Source organism: Lepidochelys kempii, chromosome 3, assembly GCF_965140285.1.
Source record: "Lepidochelys kempii isolate rLepKem1 chromosome 3, rLepKem1.hap1, whole genome shotgun sequence".
Taxonomy (NCBI): Eukaryota; Metazoa; Chordata; order Testudines; family Cheloniidae; genus Lepidochelys; species Lepidochelys kempii.
Window position 1 is genome coordinate 197,856,440 of NC_136382.1, and position 14,917 is coordinate 197,871,356.

The window sequence follows — 14,917 nt, forward strand, 5'->3', positions numbered from 1 at the left end:
GTACACAAAGAGAAGCTAATTTAAAAATAAATGGGTATTTACTGATTCTCAACTCTCCTTCCAGCAGCAGGTTCTTCTGAGCTAGCATGACTATATTTTTAAAAACCACCTATGCAGAAAAAACTTGGGATCATGAGTCCTCTGCTAAGGTGCACTGGAGTCTCTACCTTGTTGAGCTGCACTGTGGTGGGGTGGACTGACCCTCCACTTTCTGGGCTACTTTTTGTTTGGGGTAGCTGCAGCTCTTCCCTGACCACAAGAGGTATTGAGCTGCTGTTGCTGTAATAGCTCTTTGGGTCTGCTTCTCCTTTGATGGCTCCTGATGCTACTGCTTCTCTCTGTGTGGAGGTCAGAAGTAGAAGAAATACTCTGGCAGCTCCAGCTGCTCCCTTGTGAGCAGCTGCCCCTTCTGCAGTTGTACTAGTCCCCTCTGCTGCTGACTGCGAGCACAGTGGAGGGTAGCAGCAGGCCTGGACAGAAGCTTCTGTGCCCAGGGACAGATATCTTCTGTTTGGAAGATTGGTATCGGCACCACCGACCATTCAAAGCCAGCGGTGCCAGTGTGTGGTGGAACAAGATGGCGGTGACCTCAAAGAGTTGCTATTAAGGTGATTTGAGTCCTGGGCTAAGGCACTGACAATGACAGACAGGTCTCTCCTGACTTCTAAGCAGCACTCAGAGTGAAGATCCTTTGTGGAATCTGAGGACACTACATCTTGAAGAAGATACATTTCCAAGTAAGGATCGATAAATCTGCCTATTCTTAACCATGAGACCATGCTTCCTTCAAAGGAAACCCTATCAAAGGGTGCAAGATCAGTTATCTCCATGCTAAAACAAAAAGCCCCAGAAGCTGCCCTACTGAAGCATGAAAGATTGGTGCACTGGAAACTACATCATATCACCAACAACACAACTGGTATTCTAGCAGCCTACTTGGTGACATTGTTTTTAAAAAAGAATCTTGGGAGAACCAAAACTTGAAAAGCAATGCAAATGTTACATAGCAATATGTTTTGCCTTCATTTAATTGTTAATTACAGTCTTAAGAATGTTCTTTGTCCTGATAAATCTAACTAGACTTTTTATTACAGTCACCCAGAAAAAGATTTAATTGAGTTGGGGTGAGAAGAGAAGCAAAGGAATGTGGTTATATTTTTTGATGTCCAAACAAGTCAGACAGAGTTGCTTATTGGTTGTCGGGGAAAATGCAAACATCTACTCTCTGTCTTAATAAGTGCTGTATATCCTGGTCTCATTCATCAGCTCACCTGAAGCTTGCCTGGAGAAACTTTTCCATTGGGAATTGGAGCTGACAATGTGGTATGCGCGAAAGTTCAAACCCTTCAAACATTATCTCACTGTTTTTTCCTAATCATGTTCTTATTAGTAAAGTCCTTTCTTGACTCTTGCCAGAGCTGTGAACAAATATATTATACTTCTGGGAAATGGGTAATCCAGCTATTCAGTGAGTACAGCATTTCATACATTGAGAACAGAAAGGCCTGTATTTTCAGTATTTATCTTTGGCAGAACTGGAAGCCCCACCTATAGTTAAGGTTGTCTAACCCTTCCTATTATAAGCCCCTGTTCTCAGTTGCTTATGTCTTTGCCACACTGGTTCACTCTGATTTATTTTGATGCTTTCAGCTTAAGTAGTTTAGTCAAGAATGAGTTTAGAGAAGAATATATTATTTTGCGCATGTTAAAAACAAAACAACAAAGCATAGAGAAGCTCCAGGGCTTCCAGTTGGAACAGTGACTTGCTGTTTGGTGGGGGAGGAGGTCGGAGAAGAATGGGCTGGAGAGGTCACCTGGTGTCAGGGACGGGTCTCTTGCTATCCCTGCAAAAAATTGCCAAATTCAATCAATTTATAAGACAACCCCCCCTCATCCCAAAGAAAAATTTGCATACACTCAGCAGAGAGTTAATAGAGTTTAACTAAATTATCCAAAGATTCCATCTGTACTGAGCATGTTCCAGTACAGGGCTGCAGGGGCTGGGCAGAATTTTCCCTGCAACTGCTCTTCCTGGCTGCCTGGGGTCACTGTGGCAATGGGCAGCAGAAGTCGGAGGAAGGAGATTCTCTCCTGTGCTCTCAATGCTCCCGGTGCTGGCACCAAGGCAGTGTGGAGGAAGAAGCATGTGTTTCAAATACATATGGCTAAGAAATGGGGGAAAGAGGAGTTTTCAGGGGCGAGGGGTGAGAGGGAAGTAAAAGGGGAGGAGGGCAGGAGCTCGGGAATGGGGAGGTGAGATAAGAGCAGAGGAGGATAGACAGGCTGGGGTCACAGAGGAAGAATGGTGTAAAACTGTTGGAACATGCTCCCCTCCAAAACTTGGAATTGAACCCATGAGTTCTGAGTTTGTACATTTCTCTGCTGTCAGCAAATAACTGTGCCACCCCCTGGGAAAGTGAGTGTCTCATCCCCGTCTAGTGACTGGTCCACATAAGATACCAGTGCGCTATTTCTGCCAGTCAGTCCATTAGTTTAAGTGGTAGAGGTCTGTGCTGCGGATCCAAAGATTCAGATGCTGGTGCTGATCCAAACTGGGGGTCAATATTATTACACAAGAAGAATTTATTTTCAGTTTTGTTTAAATTAGGAAATTGCATTTTAAAAAAACTGTTAAAATAATGTTAAGGTTGCAAAGTCCATTTCTTAAGTTAGAAAAAGCCATAATTAAATTTCCCATGCAACCTTAAATTGTCCCCCTTCTCTCTGTGGTATAATCCAATCTTTAATGACATGATCACACACTATTTTTTCATCAGGACCTTTGCCTCATTCAGTGCACAGGCTGGACTGTGCTCTTGTAATGAACTGAAGTTGGGTAGTGAATGAGGCTCTTGTCTGCCTCATTAGTTGGAGAAATTGGAAAGTCTGTAGTGAATGAGGCTGGGAATTGCAGAAAGAGAAAGGATAGTCTTCAGGTTAAGGAAGCTGAATTGGATTCTGTCTCTGCTTCTGCCACAGATTTCCTAGGTGGTAAGGAAGGACTAAGTTTTCAGTTGGTCATTGTTTGTATGTTCTGCATTTTCCAAGTACCTTGAGTCATCTGGGGCCAGGTTTGCAGAAGTGCTGAATGCTCATGACTGCAACTGAAGTCTGATGCTACTGTGGTTTGGATAAATAAAGTGCTGTACAACTCATAAGTATTCTGAAAAATCAGTCCCTAGGTTTCACAAGTTGGGCACCCAGAATTAGTGAATACTTTCGATAGTTTTGCCCCTAACTGCTCTGTGCCTTCATTTCCCATCTGTGAAATGGGGATAGCAATAGACCCTTATCTTACAGGGATGTTGTAAAGATAAATTCATTGTTTGTTTCACTCTTGGAGATAATAAAGTGGAAATATCCATGAATAAATTATTAACTTAGTATTTAGTGCAAGGTTTGAAAGATGTGCAGTAAATAACACCTGGGGCCACACAATGAATGGCGATTAAAAAAAAGAAATTGGAATGTACCCATTCACTCAACACTGTCCATTCTGTACATTGAATGATGCAGGAGTCCTGTGGAAAAATATAATTATCCAATTGAAGACTGTATCATAATGCATAGGCACAAGGGGGCAGACTTAAGGTTGCACAGGTATTTTTGAACCTTTCAGTGATTAACTTTGCAACTTTGGCATTCTATTGATGTTGGGGTTTTTCAATGTAACTTATTTTTATTACAGCCAAAACTGCAGACCTTAGCTGAAGTCAGTCCTATTGCTCTAGGTGCTATACATATGCTTAGCAGGAGACAATCCCTGCCCTGGAAAGCCTACAATCTAAATAGACCAGGAAAGCAAAAGGTAGGACAAAAGAAGCATCTTACAGGTTGAAAAGTGACTTCTTGCAGACTTAGGGCATTGTTTCAGCCATGCAGGAAGATAGACAAGATGCAAGGGGCATGGTTTAATTAGGTCATAACTTTATTAACTTATCTGGGAAATATTTGGCAATAAATTGTACAGTGCAGGTCATTCTTTCCTGAATCATTTCCACCTATTTGAGAGTGCTGCCATTATTCCTGCCTCTCTGGTCCGAGCCTGGCTGGGACTCTACCACCCTCTTTGTGTGTGTGTGGGTTAAGGGCCTTTCCCCAAATCCAGTTTATCAGGGCACCTTACCCCTATCGAACAAGTACCCATACGAAATATTTGCCTCAAGGAGGTTCCAGGTTGACCCTTGACTGGGTTTCCAGGTAATTAAATATTCCCTACTGGATATCGGCCAAAAATGTATCTGCTCCCCATTCACAATTTGTACCCCCATCACCTGTAAAAATGTGGGTACCCCATATGATATTTTCTGATGGGTGATTATTCATTCTTCCTGTTCACTTACAAGTTTAGCCCCTTTTCGATTTACACACCTTCTGGCTTTGTAAACCTGTGGAGTCCTGGCAGCTCCCCACAGTGCTCTTTGCTGCAGTATTTCACAATAATTTATTAGTCCTGGATCTGCTCCAAATTTTTCTTTGCCCTGATTTTATTATAAAATTGCAAATCATTCCCATCCAGGTGAACAATAATCACACTGGGTGGCTATTCTCTGGCTGCCATAGAGTGTAAGGGGCATCAGCTAGTCCCAGAGCATGCTCCTCCTTTTATGCCAACTCAGGGTTGCCTCACCCCAAGGCCCAGGTGTGAACCTTCAGGTAAATAGGCTCAGTGCACAATATTGTGTCCACAGATCCACATACAGCTTTCCTGACAGGTTTGCTTGCTCCTGAAATTGGATTGGTAGTAAAACTAGGCATTCACGCCATTTGATTATGATTATCAGTTGTATGCATTTGAATGTCAACATCCAACCATGTGTAACCCTTCAGCCCCCACCTTGAGTTGGGGCATTGCTTTCACATCCCAAACCTGAGCGAGTGGGACCCGAATTCACGTGGGTCTTGTTAGCCGTGTTTGTGTGTGATATTTCTGACTGTGTGGAGATTCTCCACTTCCTTTCTTGAGTTTTCATCAACTGTGTTGTAATTGTGCTTTAAGTCATCTCTTTAGAGTCTTTGCTCTCTTTGTTATATTTTTGCTTTAGAAATTCTTAGGCAAAAGAGGAGAGCAGAAGACTCTTTATCCTGATACATTATGAGTTCCCTTCCTTTTGGGTATCAGTAAAGCAGATGAAGATGCCTAATAGCAAGTATACATCCTAGCAAACAAAAAGGAGAAAAATATGAAAATAAACTGAAGACAATAAATGGTTTAAATACTTGTTGTAAAGTTGTCAGTTTTTTAGCTGAAGTCCTCAGTTTATCAGCCAAATTATACTTTTTTTGCTGAGAACATAAAACAATTGTAAATGAACTTGACCAAATTATTCCTGGAAAGAAGGTTACATTTTTTTCTAGCTTTTAATCACTGTGGTTTTACGTAAATTCTAAAAGTGACTCTTCATTTTTTTTTATATTTTTAAAATAAATTTGATTTTTTTTCACTGCAAGTGATTTAATGCTATGGATTGCCTCCTTGTAAAATAATGATAATTGAAATTGTGTTTACATTATTGATGCTACACTTTCAGAATAGTAGCTAGACAGCCTAATTGTATACTCAACTTTTTTTGTCTTGATGCTACCTCTCATCTATCTTTCATTAAAAGGGACATCATACATGTTAAAGTCAGATTTACTTCCATGTCACACAGCCCTGGTTGGTTTCTCATTTAAAAAAAAAAAAAAAGAGAGAGAGAGATATTGACTTCAAATGCTAATGACGTCACATATTCCAAGAGCTTAGGCCACTTGCCTAGTTTTAATTATTCCAGTGTATGTTGGACAGTCTAATTATTTTCTATCAGAAAAATGTTAAGTTTGATGCATCCTGGGTGCCCTGGAAGGGTTGTAATTTAAGCAGCAGTATTAGGCTTCGTTTGTTGCTGTCAGTGGCTTTTACTTGGAAGTCATGAAAAATAGCTGAAAAAATTCCTTTCTGTCCTGTTAATTTTTATGCCATTTTCATTTATGTAGTGGATGTGTTTTACATTTACATGAGAGCTGTGATTTTTGGAGCATGGTACTATCCGTCAGACATCACTGTGATTTTGGTAAAGAGGCAGAAGTTTACCATGATGTATTTATGTATTCATTCACATACTAAAATCCTGAAACATCAAAAGTCATGGCTAATTTTTGGTAAACAGAGGGGCATGCGTGGGAATTAAAATGTTACTGGTTTTGGAGGGGCATGTTAGAGCAGCGGCCGAAGGCTCAGTCAGCAAACGGTGGTCAGCAGCGGGAGCAACAACTGGGTCAGCGAACAGCGGTCCGCTGCCAGGGCTGGAGGAGTAGCTGGGTCTGGGTAATTAATGTCATATCCAGCTGGTGAACATGACCACTTATTGCATGTTACCCAGTTGAAGATGGTAGGCCCACTTGGATCCTACCGAGGATGTTTGATTGCTTACTGAATCCCATCTGAGACAAATGTTGTTGTTTTTTAAAATGTGCAAGAAAAATTAATACTAATGATGGAAAAAGTAATTTATAATTTAACAGTCAGACACAAAGGTGTGTGGAGGGGAGACAACGACGACGATCCTTGCAGGGGCTATAGCCACCCCAAAATTTGCCTCGTCACTACCCCTTCCAGCGCAAAGGTTAAATGTCACACAGATTTAAAAGTGGCATGGTATGGCATTGCCATCCTTACTTCTGCAGTTCTGTGCTGCTGCTGGTGGCGGCGCTGCCTTCAGAGCTGGGGGCCCGGCCAGCAGTCGCCGCTCTGTTGCCTCTCAGCTCTGAAGGCAGCGCCTGCATCCAGCAGCAGGGCAGAAGTAATGCTAGCAAGTCTGCTGTGAAAAGTGCTATTTGTATGTTTGTTAATACTGCTCTTCACAGTCACCCAGCTAGCTAGCAAGTCTGCTGTGAAAAGTGATAGTAACAAACATACAAATATCACTTTTCACGGCAGACTTAGCACCCTGTTGCCACCCTTACTTCTGCCCTGCTGCAGCGGCTGCACACCTTTCAGAGGTGCCAGCTCTGAAGGCAGTGCTGGCATCCGCAGCAGGGCAGAAGTAAGGGTGGCAATGAGGTGCTAAGTCTGCTGTGAAAAGTGGTATTGACAGTTTCTTCCCCCCTCTCCCCCTAAAGTGTAGCTATTTAAAAAAACAAACCAAAAAAACTTTTATACTCATAACAATAATTAGATTAAAATGTTTTTCTCACCGCTTTTAAATTAAGACAAGGTGAACTCATTCAATAGGGTTATACATTTAACATTTAAAATAATGTTAAATATGAAAATGTGATTTTAACTTATAAGGGGGGTTGCATTTAGAGGCTTGCTTTCTGAAAGGGATTGTTAATAGTAAAAGTTTGAGAACCACTAAAGTAACACATTTCCCCAGGGAATATGTTTTTGGGAGGTGGTATTTGTGTTCCCACTGTATATACCTTATCTCCTATTGCTCTTGTTTGCTCATTGTATTTTATGAATACCTTTATCTTTCTTGCCATGAATCTGTGCACTTCATTGTCTTCTATAACTGAAATGGAGGCCCTTCTATCATGGTTATAATTCAACATTTGGATTGAGGAGCTGTTAATTCTCACATGGTGCTTTTTGTAAACCTCCTAATGTTGTTCTTATCAGATAAATAGAATTACTTTTTGCTTCTCTGGTTTATAGACTTTTGTGTCTTTTCTCATGACTTTTACACTGTATCTAGTAAAAATTCTGAATTAGATAATGACTGAGTATACTGTTTAATTTATAATTGCATTAGCAATACAACTTAAGTGTGTGCCTAGCTGCTGGTTTTTTTCAGTGAAATAAACAATTAAGGACAGATTCACATACCTGATAACAGGAGTTTACCCTTCTTGCCCTGAGTGAACCAAGATTACAAAAGAAAAGTATCAAAATCCATAGCCATGTTATGACACACAACCAATTACTAATGACATTTGTACTAGAGTGCCAGTTTTTTTATGCTTTGAGTACACAAAATCAAATTGATAGTTTTAAAGGGCATCTTATTCTGTCCTTGTAACATCTTTGATCATTTGACTTGAGATCAAAAGGAATATATTTTTTGCTATTTGTTGACCTTTTAATAGACTCTTAATTTGCTTTCCCATAAGTGAAGTGAGCTGTAGCTCACGAAAGCTTATGCTCAAATAAATTTGTTAGTCTTTGAGGTGCCACAAGTACTCCTTTTCTTTTTGCGAATACAGACTAACACGGCTGCTACTCTGAAAACCTGTATTAGATGTCAGTGACCTGGCGAAAATGAGCAAATTATTTCTGGGAAAAATGTAAGATGAGAGTGCTCTCATCAACTACCAGAAAAGCCATTATAAACTCTTTCCCACACAAAATTAATACAACAATCTGTTTAAAATTACCACTAAAATGTTGTCTTGTAGAACTAAACATTGAGCGCTACATAAAGATGTTAGATTCAGAGTTGCTATTGTGACCTTTTTCACATTATTATGCCTAGGTGAATTGTTGAGGGTCTCAGAACCATGCCTGATCTTAGTAAATGGGCTACAGTATACAGGAGCACTGAGGAGCTTTAAAGATTGAGGTCTTCTTATTTGTGAAGTTAGTCTTCAAAACATAAATCTGTAGTAACACAAATAAGTTGCTAAGTTGGAAAGATACTCACTGACTTTAAAGGTCAGTTGTTTTCATAGTCCTCTTCCACTTAGTTAATATTTGTAAAGCTTTTGTTAGTGGTGGTTTCTAGAGTTCAATGCTTGTGGCTACAAAGGATGCACATAGGAATTTCCGTACTGGATTAGACCTGAGGTCCTTCTAGTCCAGTCTGCAACCTGATAGTGGCTAGCACCAGATGTTTCAGAGGAAGATGCAAGAAACATTCTCATTCCTAATAGTTGGTTTGGTTTAAGTCATGATAGGCTTTCAAAATTTGTTAGCATTAACTATAACTCTGCATGTTTGTTATCCATATAAATGCCCAGTCCCTTTTTGAATCATGCTAAGTTTTTGTCCTCAGAGACATCCTGTGGCAATAAATTCTGCAATATAATTGCTCATTGTATGAAAAATATTTCCTTTTTATTTGTTTTGAATTTGCCACCTTTTAGACTCTGATTGAATGTCCACTTGCTCTTATGAGGAAGGACCTGAGAAAATGGTGACACCATAGCATAAAACCAACTTCCATGTCCCCACCCATACTGGGGCTGTGACATGCTGCTGTCATATACTAAGAGCCACGTGCCCACTCCTGTGTCCCGCCTCCCCCCAGGTGGAAAGATTGCAGTATTGGGCTAATTTAGCAATTTCTGTGCATTCTGTGAAATCATGGTTTTATAGGGCCCTGCTTATGAAACAGGAAATACCAATCCCTCTAGAATGGTTTTTAAAATAAAATACCAAAGCGTAGTGCAATTATTTCTTATAAAAAGTATTGTTTTAAAGTTGTCACTACTTTAATTTACAACTGCTGGTGCCAAAACACATTAGAACCCAGTCTGCAGTATGTTCTGCCTTTGCAGAGTGGCCTCTGCTATGATCTCTGCTGCAGTGACAAATGTGAAAGAAGAACTTTCCAATGGAGAGAAACAGCTCCTCATACCACCCTGCTGAGCCGTACCCTGACGTACATGTTGTTATGGCCCATATAATCATCTGGTGTCTAGCATTTTTACAGAAAATAGGAGGAAAATCCTTTTGGGATTATTGTGCTGTTTCCTTTCTATTGTCTTTTTTTCTTTTTGGTGTCTTCCAAGGCAGCTCTTGAAATACTTTGTGCTTTAACCACATTGCTCCATTACACTTCTTTTAATAAAAATAAATGTTTAGCTGCCCAAATTTTTGAATAATTGTGTCACATATTCTATTTATAACCATATAGAAGTATGTTTCTTGGAATATATAATCACACATCCCAGTTCCATATCACTAGAAGTATATTGCTTGTTTGTTATGAGAAAAAACAAATTCACCATTACTTTGCGTTAGGTGTAAAATCCTGTGCAGACTGTAACTGTAATTCCTTTCTTACGTTAGCTTTTAAAATGCTCATTTTGTATAAGGTTAAATTCTAAATTCAGTGTTAATCACGTCCTTTCCTTCATCAAAATACCTCCACAGATACTCTGTCTTGGAGTTGCATCCCATTCTTCATGTACACCACAAGAGAGCATTAGGATATGATCCAAAGCACACTGAAGTTGATGGAAAGTCTCCCATTGACTTCAACAGTCTTTGGATCAAAAGCCCAGCAAACATCCCAGCTCTTGCCAAGCCAAAGTCTATCAGAGAGACATGATGAGAACCAGTCGTACAAACTTGTACATGTGATGTGAAAATTACCTTGGGACAGATCTGTGCGTGTAATCCTTGGCCCCAGTTAACCAGTTCCATCTCCACACTACTTGCTCTCCTATTCATGCTCCATTTCTTGTTCCGATTCTCTCCTTCACATGCACACCCCTTGCTTTGACCCTTTCAAGTTGTGTGGGTGCACTTCTCTTTCTTGAGAGGTTTGATAATGCTCTTAAGTTGGTGGGAGTTGTGTACACCAGGAGTGCAGGATCAGGCCATGTATTTGTAATGAAGGAAGTTATCTGATTCTTCTGAAAGATAAGTGCTATATAAACAGAGGATTAACTTTTCTTGCAGTATAGCAACATAAAGTTTAAGTGTAATGTGTAGCTTTTAATAGCATTTATTCATTTTCATTTGTGTTCATGGTATTTTTTAACTTTTTAAAGGCATAGTTATATGACAGACTTTTTAAAGATTTCACATAGAATATTAAAAGAAATGCAAATGTATTCAAAATTAAGATACACTAATGTCATGAAAGCCTTAAAAAAACAAGGAAAACTTTAGCTGACTCTATTCCTGTTCCTTTGTATTTAAAATTGTAGTGCTTTTAGTTCAGTTTGAAATTGCACAGGAACTCCACTTATCTATAAAGAAGAGGCCACTGTTTCACTGACTTTTTTTCTCTGAATGCATAGTCTATGTAATTCTTTCTCCTCTGTAACTTATTTATTTTGAAATTAAAGAAATAAACACTGTTTTAGCAGCCTGGCATTCATGAGCAATCCTACAATATGCAGAATGATGGAGACTTTTTTTTTTCCTTTTCCAAGGAAACAGATTAGTTTCAAGTTTCCAAGTATTTAAAAGGAATCATGTAAAAACATAAATATATAGCTGGAGGAAAACCAGTTATGAATTAAGAACTTATTTTGTGTACTGAGAAAAGGACTACTTGTGTACTTCTACGCAGTGAAAAATACAGTGGGGAGATTTATATACACAGAGAAAATGAAACAATGGGTGTTACCATACACACTGTAACGAGAGTGATCAGGTAAGGTGACAGAGCCAGAAGAGTACCCAGAAGTTACCTACTACAGGACAGGCCCAACAAAGAAAATAACAGAACGCCACTAGCCATCATCGTCAGCCCCCAACTAAAACCTCTCCAACGCATCATCAAGGATCTACAACCTATCCTGAAGGACGACCCATCACTCTCACAGATCTTGGGAGACAGGCCAGTCCTTGCTTACAGACAGCCTGCCACTGAATGCATCCGATGAAGTGAGCTGTAGCTCACGAAAGCTTATGCTCAAATAAATTTGTTAGTCTGTAAGGTGCCACAAGTACTCCTTTTCTTTTTGCGGATACGGACTAATACGGCTGCTACTCTGAAGTTTGCCTTTGTGTATAGTTGTCTGTGGTTTTTTTTTTAATATGGCATTAAATGTTAGCGCCAGATCACAGAAAACTTTCTATCATTGTGAACCCAGGATATTATAACATATTTTTGTTCAGGTACACCCAAAGTTCCTGTTACCACAAGAATCTTCTCTGGTTATGGAGTCTCATTGACTACTAATGCAGGGACTTTTGCCATTGCATATTTTTACGCATAATTTCTTTAATTTGGAATGACGTATTTTTGCATAATTTAGATATAGACATCTGGACAATTTACTCAGCCAACGTAATGTTCTGTTTTATCAGAAATGTCTGCGCAATGTGTTCTCTGAACTGTGTGTCAACAGTTAACTGTTTAATATTTTAAATAAAGAATTAAGCTTTTGCAGTGGAAAGTGTAATGGAAATTAAGCTGAACCTCTTGGAGCAGATTATTAAAAGGGCAGTGTCATAATTATTTACCATTTTAATATGTGCAATGTCAATAGCATTAGAAAGTGTGACTAATCGGATGATTACAATATTATACTACTTCTTATACTGATAAGGGAATATTTGAAGTGTACTTTGGACCCTCTATATTTCTTCAAGTAACTGTACTGTTGGCTTTAAAGAAAACTTATACGAGACGTGATTTGCAGTTTCCATACAGGTAAAGTTACTAAAACAGTGTTTGAATTTCTACCTACACAAACTGCATATTTTATGGTACACATTTTACATGGTTCAACATGCCTAGCCCAAAGATTCAAACAAGTATTTTAGCACCATACTTTAAAAAAAAATGTAATGAGTAGATCTTCATTGTGGGATTGGGCCATAAAAGATTTGATTCCCAGTTAGCGCTACAGACTAATATAGTTCTGGGGGAGTGAGTGGGATTCTGTTTTAGCACTCATGTCTTCCACAGAGTTGTTAAAGAAATTGCAGTTTCAGAATATTGGTTTCTGACCATGTGAGAACAAGAAAGAACCTAGGGCTGTCATTTAGATAAACAACTAAAATCCCATTCTTCTTGTAGCCTTGATTCAGGAAAGTGCTTAAGCATTGCTCAAATTAAGTGTGCTGAAGTGCTGTCTTGAATAGGGATGCTTTCCTGAATTGGCCATTTACTTGTCAACTGAGCACATTTGATCTGGAAGTTAGTGAGATTCCAAAAAATAATAATTTTTACGAAGTCACTTTTCAGTGTAAAACTACAGCTTATTATACTATTGTTTGATACTTTGTGTTCTGCTCTTTGGCCTTATTGTATTATTTTCAACAGCCTATGAATACAATGATATTTTTTTTTGTTCAGTGATAAGTGTAGAGAAGATGAATTCAGTATCTTCAGGTTTTAAAAATAGAAACCTGAGTTTTTATTCATTTTCAAAATGATAATTTTTGAGCTTTTTCACTCTGTAATTTGAATAATTGGTTCACAGCTTTTGAAAAATTGCTGTACAAATCCAGGTGAATCAAGCCATGAAATAAGCCTAAGCAGTTATTTGCCTCATAAATATGGCATGCTTATAGACCTTTGACTTATTTAAAATGAGGATCCTGCCTCCATGGGAACTGACCTTATTGTGACCTGTGGGATGATGCAAGGGTTATTTCTGTTTGCCTGGCCTTCCTTCTTCTGGTGCCTTCCCTTTACTTGTTGGTTTTCCACAAAGGACAGGTTGACCTTTGGGTGACAGCATTCCAGTGACCTTGTGGCGGGGAGGGGGAGGAGGGAGGGAGAGAGGGAGGAGAGAGAAAGACAGCACTGAGGGAGCAATAGCAGGTCTTGGTACGAAAACTCACCTGATCATTCCTTAACGAGAGTTAAAAGAAGCTGCCAGTAGGAGTAGGATTTATTCTTGCTCTCTTGCTGACCCTATCTCCCCTACTCTGGCAGGGGTTGCAGTAGGGAAAGACAAGTTTTCTTGTACTGACGTTAGCAAAGTGTGTGTGTGTGAGAGAGAGAGAGAGAGAGAGACTATTGCTTTCATAACTTCGAGGTAGTAATTGATAACGATCCTTATTTACAACATGCTGGGCATGAAAATGATCACTATATTTGGGGTTAGAAAATTTCTCCCTCTTCAACTTCCATCCCCACACCCACTCACAGCACACTGATTAAGCTAGATGTGAATTTTCACCTTTCTCTATAGTATTCTGTAGAGCTTACCTGGCTGAAACCGAGGTTGGAAGAACCCAAGAAAGTGCCCCCATAATGGCTATGGGTGGACTGATGCAATCCTAATGAAAAAACTGTGTGCAATTGTATTTCTGAGTTCTACAGTTCAGAGGAAGTTTCTCTTCATGGTGTACGTTTTTCTTAAAACGTGTCCCAACTTCATGTGGAGGGTATCCTTGAAGTTGGTTGTTGTGCCTTCCTTTCTCAGAACTTTTGTTCATGTTTGGGAGTCCATGCACTAGGGACAGTGTGGGGATGAAATAGGACACTGTGGTGATTTTAAAAAAGAAATCTGACAAACACATTGTATCATATGTAACCATACTGACCCCCAAATAGGTCATTGGCAGGAGTGGATCTTTTAGATCTACAAGACAGACCTCTACAGCTTGCGCTAATGGAGTAACTGCAGTAGTAGGCTGTTGTGCTCTATGTGAACCATCCACTAAAGGGGAATGTGATTCCTGGTGGTTTCACAGGTCAGGCAGCTTCTTTCTTCTCCACACTGCCTGGGTGCTATCAGAGGGCTCTTGAGAGCAGAAGAGAAACAGAACCCTCATCTTGGTTCCGGTGCCCAAGGAGTCTCTGGTTGCCAAAAGGAGCAATTGCAAGGAAAGCCCTGCTTAGTCCTGAAACCCCAGTATGGAGCAAGCTCAGTTGCCTTTTGCAGGGTAGTGCATGTATAACCCACACACCACCTAGGTGAGGTGCTCTGTCCTATCTAGTGACACCGAGACCACTTTACAGCCTTAGCTAAGGGGTGCTAGACTCTCTCAATTAACTATTTTTTAACTTTGGTAAAAGTGTATTTTCCCCTAATGTTGTTCTCAGAAATGGATAAACATTCTAGCTGAAAGTTTCAAAACCGCACGTCCCTCAGTGTGAGGCAGACACCTGGCATGGAAGATTTTCAGCCCAAATCAGGCTCGCTGATGGGGAAGGGGGAAATTGCCCAGGGGCCGCCACTGCTGCGGTAACCCTTTGAAATCACCCAGGCAGGCTGCAGGTCTCCTAGGCGCACGCGAGATGACGACCCCTCCAGGTCCCATGCTTTGGGGGGGCCCGTGGGCTGGCATGATGGG

General features: G+C 40.0%; 1 protein-coding gene across 3 annotated transcripts in view; it reads left to right on the plus strand.

Annotated features, from left to right (window-relative positions):
* KIF16B (kinesin family member 16B) overlaps positions 1 to 14,917 on the plus strand; it is a 243,748-nt gene that overhangs the window by 93,609 nt on the left and 135,222 nt on the right. The window lies entirely within an intron of this gene.